This window comes from Vombatus ursinus, unplaced genomic scaffold (genome assembly GCF_900497805.2).
Source record: "Vombatus ursinus unplaced genomic scaffold, bare-nosed wombat genome assembly UNPS02010219.1, whole genome shotgun sequence".
NCBI lineage: Eukaryota > Metazoa > Chordata > Mammalia > Diprotodontia > Vombatidae > Vombatus > Vombatus ursinus.
Genome location: NW_020949997.1, coordinates 10,047,747 through 10,060,092, shown reverse-complemented (window position 1 = coordinate 10,060,092; position 12,346 = coordinate 10,047,747).

Sequence of the window (12,346 nt, the reverse complement as noted above, 5' to 3'; positions counted from 1 at the left end):
CAAAGCATGGGAATAAAACTTAAAAAAAAAAAAACACAGGTCACTCCGTACCCTTACCCTAAAGTTAATATGGGTTAGTTTCAGTTCCCCAAGTGAAGAGCTGAACAGGACCTTAGAGGCCATTAAGTCTAATTCCTTTATCTTAAAGATGAGAAAAGTGAGGCACAGAGAAGTCACACAACTAGCAAGCATCTAGGGTAGCCTTCAAACTTGAGTCTTCCTGATTGCAAGTCTATCACTCAATCTACTACACCACCTAGTTGAAAATGTATCAAAGAAGGATATATATGACCCGAAAAGAAGTTGAGCCAACTATGTCATGAGAGAGAGAGAGATTACAGGTAGTCAGCCAGAGTACTTCACTTAAAAGAACCAGAGGCAGCCCTCCAATGAAATGAATACTAAATTCAGTCCTCAGTAGGGGATTTATGGAAGAACTGTGCCTCTTACTTTGCTGAGAAAACTTGTGGACATTTGTTGTGAGCTACCTCTTCTCCCTTTCTCTTCATCTCAAAACTTCTTGTCTTCATCTCCCACTCTTTTCTCCTTTCCTCTATTCTCAGACAAAGTAACAGTCTTCCTCCTTACCAAGGCCAACCCCAACCCATGTGTACTTGATTCTACCTCTATCTGTCTTCTCCAGCAGATTATATCCTCAATCACCCCCTCTCTGTATTGAGGCTTCAACCTTTCCCTATCAATTGGTTCCTTCCTTGCTGCCTTCAAAAATTCCCTTCAAGCTATTATCCTATTTATATCTCTCCTGCAGTTCTCAGCCAAACTCCTTGAAAAAGGTGTCAACAGTCACTGCCTCCACTTCCTCTCCTCTAATTCAGTCTCTAACCCTTGCAATCTGGCTTCTGACTTTATCATTCAACTACAGATAGAAACTGCTCTTGCCAAAATTCCTAACCATCTCTTAACTGCCAAATTTGATGGTCATTTCTCAGTCCACAAATCTGTATCTGCAATTTAACACTGTTGACCACCTTCTCCTGGATACTCTCTCCTCTTTAGGTTTTTTTGACACTAGTCTTACCTTGTTCTTCTCTTACCTATCTGACAAATTGTTCTCCATCTTCTTTACTGGTCTCATCATCTATATGAATCCTGAAAGTGGGTACTCTTCCCTTTATATCACTGGTTCTTTTTTTTTTTTTAAGCAATTGGGGTTAGGCCAAGGTCACACAACTAGTAAGTGTCTGAGGTCAGATTTGAACTCTGTCCTCCTGACAGGGTCGGTGCACTATCTGCAGTGCCACCTAGCTGCCCCTACATCACTGGTTCTTAAGCTGGGATCAGTGAGGGTACACGAGTTCAGATGGGATGAAATATGTCTTTATTTCAATTTAATTAGTTTCTTTTATAACCCTTTTAATTTTACTTTATGCACTTAAAAACATTACTAGGAGAATCTATAGGCTTGACCACACTACCGAAAGTGTTCATGATACACACAAAAAGTTAAGAACTCCATTTCTGCACTCTCTCAGTAACCTCATCAGATTGGTTTAAACATCATCTTTAATGCAAATGACTCAGAGATCTATATATCTAACCCCAGTCTCTACTCTGATCTTCATTCACACATCACCAACTGCCTGTTAAACATTTCCAACTGGATGTCCTGGAAACATCTCAAATATCACATATCTAAAACTGAATTGATCTTCTTTTCCCTCAAACCCAACCCTCTTCCAAACTTCTCCATTTCTGTAGAAGGCACCACCATCCTTCTATTCTCCCAAGTTCATAACCTCAGTCTTATCCTCTGCTCATCATTCTCTCTTACCCCCACATATCCAGTCAACTGCCCAATCTTATAATTTCTACCTCCACAACATCGCTCCTATCTGAATCTTTCTCTCTACTTAGAAAACTACCACTTTAGTTCAGCAATCACATTTTGCCTGGATTTTTGCAAAACCCTCTGATTGGTCTCCCTGCCTTGAGTCTCTCACCACCCTAAGACTATCCACCACCCTAAGACTATCCTACACCCTGATGCTAAAGTAATTTTCCTGAAGTACAAGTCTAACCATATGACTATTCTACTCAATCAACCCAGTGGCTTCCTATAGCCTGGAGGATAAAATGTTGATGCCTCTGTTTAGCTCTTCCTGGTCCCAGCTTATCTTTCCAGATTCACTGGATATTATTCCCCCTCTCACACTTGGTGACCAAGACAAACTTTCCTTCATTCTGTTCTTCTCAGATGACGTACTCTCTCCCATATCTGTGCCTTTCCACTAGTCATGCCTGGAATGCACTCCCTTCTCATTTTCTACCCCATAAAGTCCTTTTCTTCCTTGAACACAGCTCAACCATCACCTTCTACATGAAGTCTCTTCTGATCTTCCCAAATGCTAGTGCCCTCCCTCCCAAAGTGCCTTGTATTTAACTACTTTGTATTTGTGCACTTTGTTCTTACTGTATATATTTTTATATATGTACTTTTTTTCTTCCCTATTAGACTGTAAGTTCCTTAAGGGTAGAGATTTTTTTATTCGTTATATTTGTATTCTTAGCACATAGTGCCTGGCACAGAGCAAGTGCTTAATAAATGTTTGTTGATAGATCAATCAATGGATTGAAGGACCTTGGCAATAATCACACAGGTTGAAAAGACATGAATGAGTTACTATCAGAACAAGTGCAAAGAGTAGATCATTGATTAGATCAGATCATGGACCAATCAAAACAGTTAAGTAGATAGAGTCAAATGTATTGGAGGAATTATATCAGCTCTTTTCTAGTATCTGTAACTCCTCTTCAGTGGACTTAATTATTAGTTATTAGAGCTATCTTATTGAGGTTTTAATAGATTTGATTTATATCTTTTGTTTTTCTATCACCTAGATTTCTCTCTATACTCCTGCTACTCCTCAGTCCCAGAGAGCTATCCCTTACAACAAATTTTAAAAAAAGAAAGAAGGAAGAAAAAGAAAGAAGGAAGAAAGGAAGGAAGGAAGGAAGGAAGAAAGAAAGAAAGAAAGAAAGAAAGAAAGAAAGAAAGAAAGAAAGAAAGAAAGAAAGAAAGAAAGAAAGAAAGAAAGAAAGAAAGAAAAAGAAGAAAGAAAGAAAGAAGAAAGAAAGAAAGAAAGAAAGAAAGAAAGAAAAAAGAGAGGAGAAATCAGCAAAACCAAACAGTACATGAAAAAAATCTGACATGACAGGCAACGTTCCACATCGGTAGACCCACACCCCCTATCTCTATCTATTGAAAGTGACTTCTCATGCTTCTTCTTTGGAGACAAATTTGTACTTCATAATTTTGCAATATTCACTTTTGATTGTTTTGGGGCTGTCTTTCCATTCACATTGTTGTAAACTTTCCTAACATATTGGTTTATATAGCAAGACATCACTTTTATATGTTGAACATATACTTTACAGTATGAAATGAAGCCTTGCTACAAGTATACTATGTGACATTATACAATTAAAGTGTATAATACATTTTTGCTCACTTGAGAAGCCATACCATAACATTACCAAAATAAGTTATTGTGGAGGTTCACAATTACAGTCTTTTTTTTTTTGTCAAATGAACAACAGGTCATTTGTTATACCTATGATTTATCTGATGCCAAATTTGTAGGAATGCCACCATAAATTATAATAATTACATCTGAGAATTTACAATGATGGACTTTACTGGAAAATCATTGTAGCAATAACTACAGACTGACTACCTATAATTATCTTCTCTTAAGAGCTCAGCTCAAGTACCATTTCCTCCATGAGGACTTCCTTACCTTTGCCTCTTCAAAATACCAAATGTTTTTTCTATGTTCAAGTTGTATCACCCCATCCTAAAAAAAAAAAAGAAAGAAAGTAAGCTTCTTGAGGACAAGTACAATTTTGTGCTTGTTTCTGTGTCCCCAGAGCCTAAAAAATATCAAATAGTAAGTTTTTAATAAATGTTGCTGAATTGAATTATGACCTCGCATCTTTCTCCAGGTCAATCCATTATAGTTCCATCTTCCATTCCCAAGGTCCAAGATTATTGCCAGGTCTATTACTGACTATCCTGTGTTATGGTATCTTGGGGAAAACATTCATCTGCTTTGGAAAGAGACAGTTTTTTATTAGGTAACAAAATTCTCTCTACGGCCATCAGACAAGAGGGTCCAGAATAGTCACTGTTACGTTTAAAAGAAAATCAAACTGTACATAATAGAGAGTCACAGTTTAATGTGGAATCTTCTTTTTCTGTCCAATTGTGTACATGGAAATGCCCATTTGTGAGTGTTTAAGTTCTAAATAAAGAAAATACATTATTTTCTAAAAGATATCACCAAGAAAATAATTAATCAGGAAATGGGATGGACTGATCATGTAGCAGGAAAGAGGGATGGCATATTGAGGGGCTGAATGCTACATTAATAGCCACATGATATCAAAAGATCTAAATTAAGGCTTGTAAAGATTTAAAAAATGTAAATGGAGGCACAGAAGAGAAACTACCATGCAAGATGGTTCTTCAATGGAAGATTTATGGAAAGATATGTACAAGAATTATACAGGCTGAGAAAGCATGGATAGAATATGATCTACTTTGATATAGGGAGGATCCACACAGATCCATAAAACTATTAAAAATATAACTGATATTTATATACTACTTTATGACTCTATAATCTTTTATTCTTGCCCAGGGTTTCATAACAGATAAAATTTTTAGATATAGTTTCCCCCACATCTCTTTGAGGTATTATAAGGATTATTATCCCTACTTTCCAGATGGAAAAACTGAGGTTGAGAGAGACAGTGACTTATCCATAACAGTACAGATATTTAGTGGTAAAGCTAGGATTTGAGACCTTAGGTCTTTTGACTCCTGGTCCCATATTCTTTCCATTATGCCACACTGCCTAAGTGATGTTACTTTTTCTTATCCTAGGTAGGATTATTTGAACTATTTATACTCATGATTATTATATTACAATTCTTTGGTGTATATATTCCTTCTGCTGATATAAATCACAACCCATTTTATGTGGTCTAATTTTATATGAACCTTGTCAATGGCCTTCCAAACGTTCTTCATCTAGGGCATGGTGAAGTCTTTCCTTTAGCTCTTTTAATATTTTGTGGATGCCAGGGAAGCACTTAGTCTATTTGTTTCTTATTTCTCTCACTTGATACAGGGTTGACCTGTCTCCTTTCTATATGTTTATTAAATCTGGGAGTTGGGCAAGGTGGATTACAAAGCGCTTTCCAACTATAAACCTAGCATAAGGTATTCTTGATGATATCTTTATGGCATTTCTTTCAACAAGTTGTTATTGATAGGTGCTTACTCTGACCATAGTCTTTTCATTGTCCTTATAGAGTTGCTGACAATTTTGGTTCTTTGGAAATGCTGGTGATCCTAGACTAACAGCCATCCCCAGAAAACTATTGGTATGAATAGATGGACTTTTGTGTCAGAGAGCAGCTTGGAATTGGCTGGATCACTCTGCATTTTCCCCAAAGCAATGTAGCCTGATCTCTTCCTTTGATTCACCTCTGGGCCTAGTTCATTTTTCAGTGTTTGTTGTTGTTGTTGTTGTTGCTATTGTTGTCATTGTTTAGTTGTGCCCAACTCTTTGTGAATTCATTTAGGGTTTTCTTGGCAAAGATATTGGAGTGGTTTGCCATTTTCTTCTTCAATTCATTTTATAGATGAGGATACTGAGACGACCAGGGCTAAGTGACTTGCCCAGGGTCACACAGCTAGCAAGTGTCTGAGGCCAGATATGAACTCAGGAAGACGAGTCTTCCTGACTCCAGGCCCAGTACTCTATCGACTACGCCAACTAGCATTGCTCAGTGTAGTGCGATAGAAAAGGTGCTGGATGGAATAGTCAACTATTTTTTTAAGTTGGAATTACACTTTTAAAATGTTACTAAACTGCATATCTTCTTTGGTCTACTACTAGTCATATCGCTCCAGGAGGCCAAAGATATGCAAATATACATGCAAATATATACACATATATATGTATATGTGGAGAGAGATATCTCATATATAGGTATAAGAAATATGTCATATATATAAACATTTAAAATAGCATTTTTAAAAATCATTGTAATATCAATGAACTGGAAAGAAATTGAGTGCTTGTCAAATAGTGGTGGATAAACAGATTATGATATATTAATGTAATGGGCTATTTTTGCACTGTAAGAAATGGAAAAATATGAAAAACTCAAAGAAATGGGAAGAATTCTAGGAGCTGAGGCAGAGAGAACTAAGCAGAAACAGAACAATAATTTACATTACAACAAGAATAAGGTAAAGGAAAATAACATTGAAAGATTCAGGAACTCTTGTCAATGGAGTGACCCAAATCATGACCCAAAAGGACCACTGGAGAAGCCGGTCTCCCCTCTTGGTAGAGAGGTGCTAGACTTCAGGTGCAAGATGAGGATATATTTTCAGAATGACCATGTGCTAATTTGTTTTGATTAATTGTATTCATTTCTGCAGCAAATACCTCCCCCCGCCAAGGCCATTATCCTAACCTGCACCCTCACTCAATATGTTGGGTCCTCAAATGGGTTCTTCCTCAGAGTTCTATGAGGTAACCCTCAAAGGCTGTGTTTTTCCATACTGTTGCTCACAGGTTCCCATGTGTATGTTTCCATTTGGAGTATCTTCTATTAGCTTTTAGATAAGGGATTACTAAGATAACATACAGTAAGAAAAATTAGTACAAAACATCCCTCCCCACAAAAGTCTAGTGTGCACTCTTCCACAAATATGCACAAGAGTCCAGAGAAAGTGTGGAAACAAATTTATAATATGTGGCAAAGGAGTTATTCCCAAGTCTGAGTTACTGGAAGTCTTTATCTCTTTGTAGAATCTTCATGAAATTGCACTTAGATTCTGAACTCCAAGAGTCAACACTTTTTCAGAGCCTAAAGTCCCCGGCACCTCTGTATTTGAGGAGCATTACCCTGAATCTACTTCTTCTCTCAGATGGCTATCTTTCTGCATCTGTGTATGTCTATATTTATCCTCATTTTTTATCTCTGCTTCTGGCTAGGTGTCTTGTCTGTTATTGTGGATCCCTTTTGTATGGTGGTATGGTCAGTGGGGAGTTGTAAAACTCCTTTTAGACTCACTTCCCCACTCCCACCCCCAGCTGCCTTCTAATATAGATGTAAAACTATCTCCTAAGCCTGAGCTTCTATCACTCAATTGGCCTATCTCTGAACCAAACAATTATTGAACTTGCTCCTGCTATATAAAGCCTTCAGGGGCATAGATAACTGTTTGGTTAGCCGTCAAGCTGTACTCTTCTTCATTCAATTTAAAGGAAGTTCACATCTAATAAAGGGATCACTGGGTGAAGACTATTATTCACACATCGTTTAAACCAAATCCTCTTGGTTGGTTGGTTGAGGTAGGTTGCTGAACCCCCTACCTTATTTTGTTACAAGGGAGCATTGTAAGCAACTAAGTACATTTTGGGGGGGGTTATTGGGAAAAGACAGTGATGTGTAAATTTTGCAGTATTTGAGTTACCTTTTGGTAGGGGAATGGTGGAGTCAATTCTAATAGCTTTTGAGATTGTTAAATTTTCAGTGTGAGCATTTATACCTCAGAAATCCATAATTGCTACAAAATCAGGACTTGATTTATTTTTTCAATTGTCTAAATTTTTAAAGATGTTAAGAATGCAGATTAAACTTTAAAATGTGTAAATTTTTTCCCCACAGAGAATCTGGTTGTTAAACATTTACCAGCATACCCCTACCTATGTGTATTGTGAGCAGAATTGTCAGTACCACAACAAACCAGAAGCAGAACCAACACCCCAAAAGCAAACCACCCCATAACCCAAACCCAGTACCAAAAATTTAAGAATCATCAAGAGTTTGGATGGTTCACCAGCAAGGGAGTCCCACCCACAGGGGCAGAGGCTCCCCAAAGGAACAAAAAGACAAAGCTTGTATAGGTTTCAATTTAGTCAGGAGATGAATTGGGAATGAGGTATTTTACGATTCCACATAGCTGTTGCTGGGGTTAGAAGGGATTTCTGGGGTATAAATGCTCACACTGAAAATTTAACAATCTCAAAAGCTATTACAGTCTGTCTTTGAACAAGGTTCTAATATTTTTCATTTACTCAGATAAATGGTAGATACAATAATTAATTTAATGCTACAAACCTAAGTTCCATAACTGTAGAAGCCATATCCTTCACAGTACCTAACACAGAGCTTTGCACATAAGTACTCCCTAAATGTTTGTTGAATGAATGAATGAAGAGTAAGTGGGGAGATAGCACCCACACTGTCAAAATCCTACACCCCCTGAAATATCTCAAAGAAGAATTTAAATGAATTCGCTTTCTTCATCTTTCACTCTGTGCTGACAAATTTTTTAAGATTGAACAACACTGACACCTTGTGTAGGAATGTTGAAATTCAAATAAAAGGCAATTTCTAGTTTATCTGAGGAACCACCTCTGTAACTTCTACAATATCTCCACCTGGCCGGTGTTCCGTGGAAGCCACAGTGGGCACCTTTGAAAACACAACCATCAAAGAATACACAATAACAAAAATTCTAGATAGCAAGGTGGATAGAGTGTTCAACCCAGAATCAGGAAGACCTCAGCTGAATCCAGCCTCAGACTTATTGGCTTCATGACTCCAGGTAAGCCACTAACATCTATTTGCCTCAATTTTTCTCATCTGTAAAATGAAGATAATAATAGCGTCTACCTCCTGATGTTGTTGTAAGGATAAAATAAGATATTAATTGTAAAGTGCTTTATAAACTTTAAAGTATTATATAAATGCTAGCTATTATTATTATTATTATTCACAATGGAAGTCTGTGGTGGCCCTTGGCCTCTTGAACTAATCAATGCATATTTGATGAAGGTGTGAGGTAATATGAAGAATACAAAGCCCTGTGCCCGCCCTCAAGAAACTTGCCACCTAATTTTAGATAGAGTTTAGATAGAGGCATGATATATACATGCTAAAAGGTAACAAGCAATACAAAAGTGTATATGACGAGTCAAATAAGCTATATGAAAGGTTGGTAGAAAATGAGGTCACCAGGCTCAGGCGAGCCAAGGAAGTCTTCATACAAGAGGTAAGGTTTTTGTCTGGACCTTGAAGCACAGGTATGATTTGAATATGTAAAAAGGAATAGAGAGAATATCCTGAGAAAAGCAAATATTAATGTTTAATCCTAACAAGACAAGGGTCCTGCTCTTCAGTCCTCTTGATAATGAATTTGGGGAAGGTGTACTTAATTTATTTGTTCTTTTTGGTAGGAAAGTAATCAGAGTTAAATGACTTGCCTAGGGTCACACAGCTAGTATTTTTCTGAGGCTGGATTTCAACTCAAGTCCTCCTGACTCCAGGGCCAGTGCTCTGTCCACTGCGCCACTAGTTGCCCCAGGGAAGGTGTGCTTTTTTTTTTCCTGACTCCAGGAAAGAAACAATATATTGTTATCATGTTGTATAAAATTAGATAACATGCTATATTATATATAATACATATGTCATGACATATTTATATGATGTTATTATAATATAATGCAATATGCTACAAATGATATATAATATTATATAATACATAGTATGATATAATACATTGTGTTATACATGTAATAATATATCATATAATTTTTATACATTACACATATTGCAACAATATTATGTGTGTAATATTAGATATAACACGTGCAGCATATAACCAAAGATATTTATAAGTAGATGGGACATTATATTGTGTGATATAATGTCACAAAGACATATGTGTATACGTAATATCACATAGACCTATAAACACATATTTGTGTTTATTGTGTTATGTGTTAGATTGAACTGTATTATACATATAATATGCTATGTGCCATAACATATTGTGATATTTATAACACAAAATATTATTCTTTTCCCCAAAGGGCAGATTCAAAGCTGTTATCTAGATACATGTTTTCCAAGTTGGAATCAAGATGGCTGGATTTTTTTCTGTGATCACATAGGGTACTGTGGTTCAAGGCGGAATCAACAATATCCTAAATGATTCCTATCATGCAGGAAGATTGAACTTCTGGGAGTAAGTTTCCATTTGTCAACTGGGAATGCATGTGTGTTTCTGTGTATTTTCAGGATAAATCTTCAATAAAAATACAGTAAAATTTGTAAACAGCATCAAGGATGGGATAGCAGAATTTAAAAATAGAATCAAGGGTGGCATGCAATCCAATAGCAAGCCCTTATGAAGCATCTACTATGCCAGGTCTTGTGCTTTGTACAGGGGAAACAAAAATATGAAAAGATTAAAAGAGGCTACCCTCAAGGAGCTTACATTCTAATAGGGGAGACATTCTACATAGAAGTAGAAAATGACAAATAAGCTTCTAGGGCTTAGATGACATGGTTTAGACTGCATATTTCAGTGTGGATTAGTGTAGAGGAAAGAAAGTCACCCTTGGAATCAGGACGGATTTAAATTCAAATACCACTTCTTACATTTGTTAATTATGTGACCGTGAGCTTATCACTTGACTTCTTTCACCCTTAATTTTCCAAAATATGAGAATGATACAATACCATTAGTGTCTTGCAAGAGGCAGCGTAGTGTAGCAATTATAGAGCTGGCCATGGGGCTATGAACATCTGGGTTCAAATTCTGTCTTTAACCCATTCTAGCTGTGTGACCCTGGGGAAATCATTTAACTTCTCCATGGCCCAGGCAACAGAAGGTGTGCTTTAGAAATGACAGAGCCCTTTGAATGTACAGTTTGAATCTTATTACACTGAATTCTATTTTAACCAAATTTTCACAACAATACTATAATTATAGTAAAAAAAAATACCTCCCAGACAATGGTTCCTAGTTGTTGTTGTTGTTGTTCAATCATTTCCAACTCTTTGTGACCTCTTTTTGGGGTTTTCTTGGCAAAGATACTGGAGTGGTTTGCCATTTCCTTCTCTAGTTCATTTTACAGATGAGGAAACTGAGGCCAAAAAAATTAAGTGACTTGCCCAGGGTCATGCAGCTAGTAAGTGTCTGAGGCAAGATTTGAACTCAGGAAGATAAGTCCATCCACTGAGACATTTAGCTGCCTAATGATTCCTAGTAATATAGGTCAAATCCATTGTAAGGAACTTATGAAATAGATTTGCCAAAGCCAGCCATTGCCCATTTATTTCCATTAACATTTGATTTTTAACTCTTTTTCCAACAGAAGAAAGGGGGGAGCCCCTCAGATTTCATTGTGGTGACATTTAAGGCCATCAATAACTTGTAGATCTAATTGTATATTGCTAAGAACAAGTGAGTCAGTCAATAAGCATTTATTAAGTGTTTATTGAGCACTGATGATTAAAAAAAAAAGACAAAATCATGGTCCCTGCTCTCAAGAAGCTTGAATTCTAATGGGGTAGGGTAGGGGGGAGACATTATGCTAATAAATATAATGGCAGTTGAGTAGCCATGGACAGAGCTCTAGGACCTGAAGTCAAGAAGAGCTGAGTTCAAATACTGTAACAAATACTAACTAGCTGTGTGACCCTGCACAAGTCACAACTTCTCTCAGCCTCAGTTTCTTCATCTGTAAGATGGGGATAATTATCACATCTGTCTTACAGGTTTGTTGTGAGGATCAAATGATATAACAAGGTAAGCATCTTGTAAATGTTAAAGTACTATAGAGCTACTTTGTTGTTGTTGAGTCATTTCAGTCATATCTAATACTTCATGACCTTTTGGGGGGTTTTCTTGGCAAAGATACTGGAGTATTTGCCATTTCCTTCTCCAGCTCATTTTTCAGGTGAGGAAACCGAGGCAAACAAGGTTAAATGACTTGCCCAGGGTCAAGAAGCTGTCTGAGTGTCTGAGATTGGATTTGAACTCAGGTCTTCCTGACTCTGGGCCCAGTGCTCTATCTACTGTACCACCTAGCTGCCCCATATAAATGCTACCTATCATAAAATCACTGAGGGTCTAAAACTTTGGGTATGGGTTCCTTGACACATGGAGGAACACTTTACTGTGCCCTCCTAACAGAACTATAAATACCAATGAGTACAAGACATTAAATTCACACACACACACACACACACCTGATAGCTTCTAATTTTAACTGATTCCTATAACCTATTAGGTACTAAGCTCTGTTGTTTTTTTTAAACAGCTGATAAGGGACTGTAAGTGCCCTCTAAATGTGTTTCCCTAAGCTAATGCCCCAGTCACCCCACCCTAATTATGGCTCTTCTTCCTAGATACCATGAGAAGAATTAGGCAAAGAACTGCTGAAACATTTTAAATTATATAAACAAAAGGTTATGTGCAGTACAGCATTATATGAGCTGCAATCCA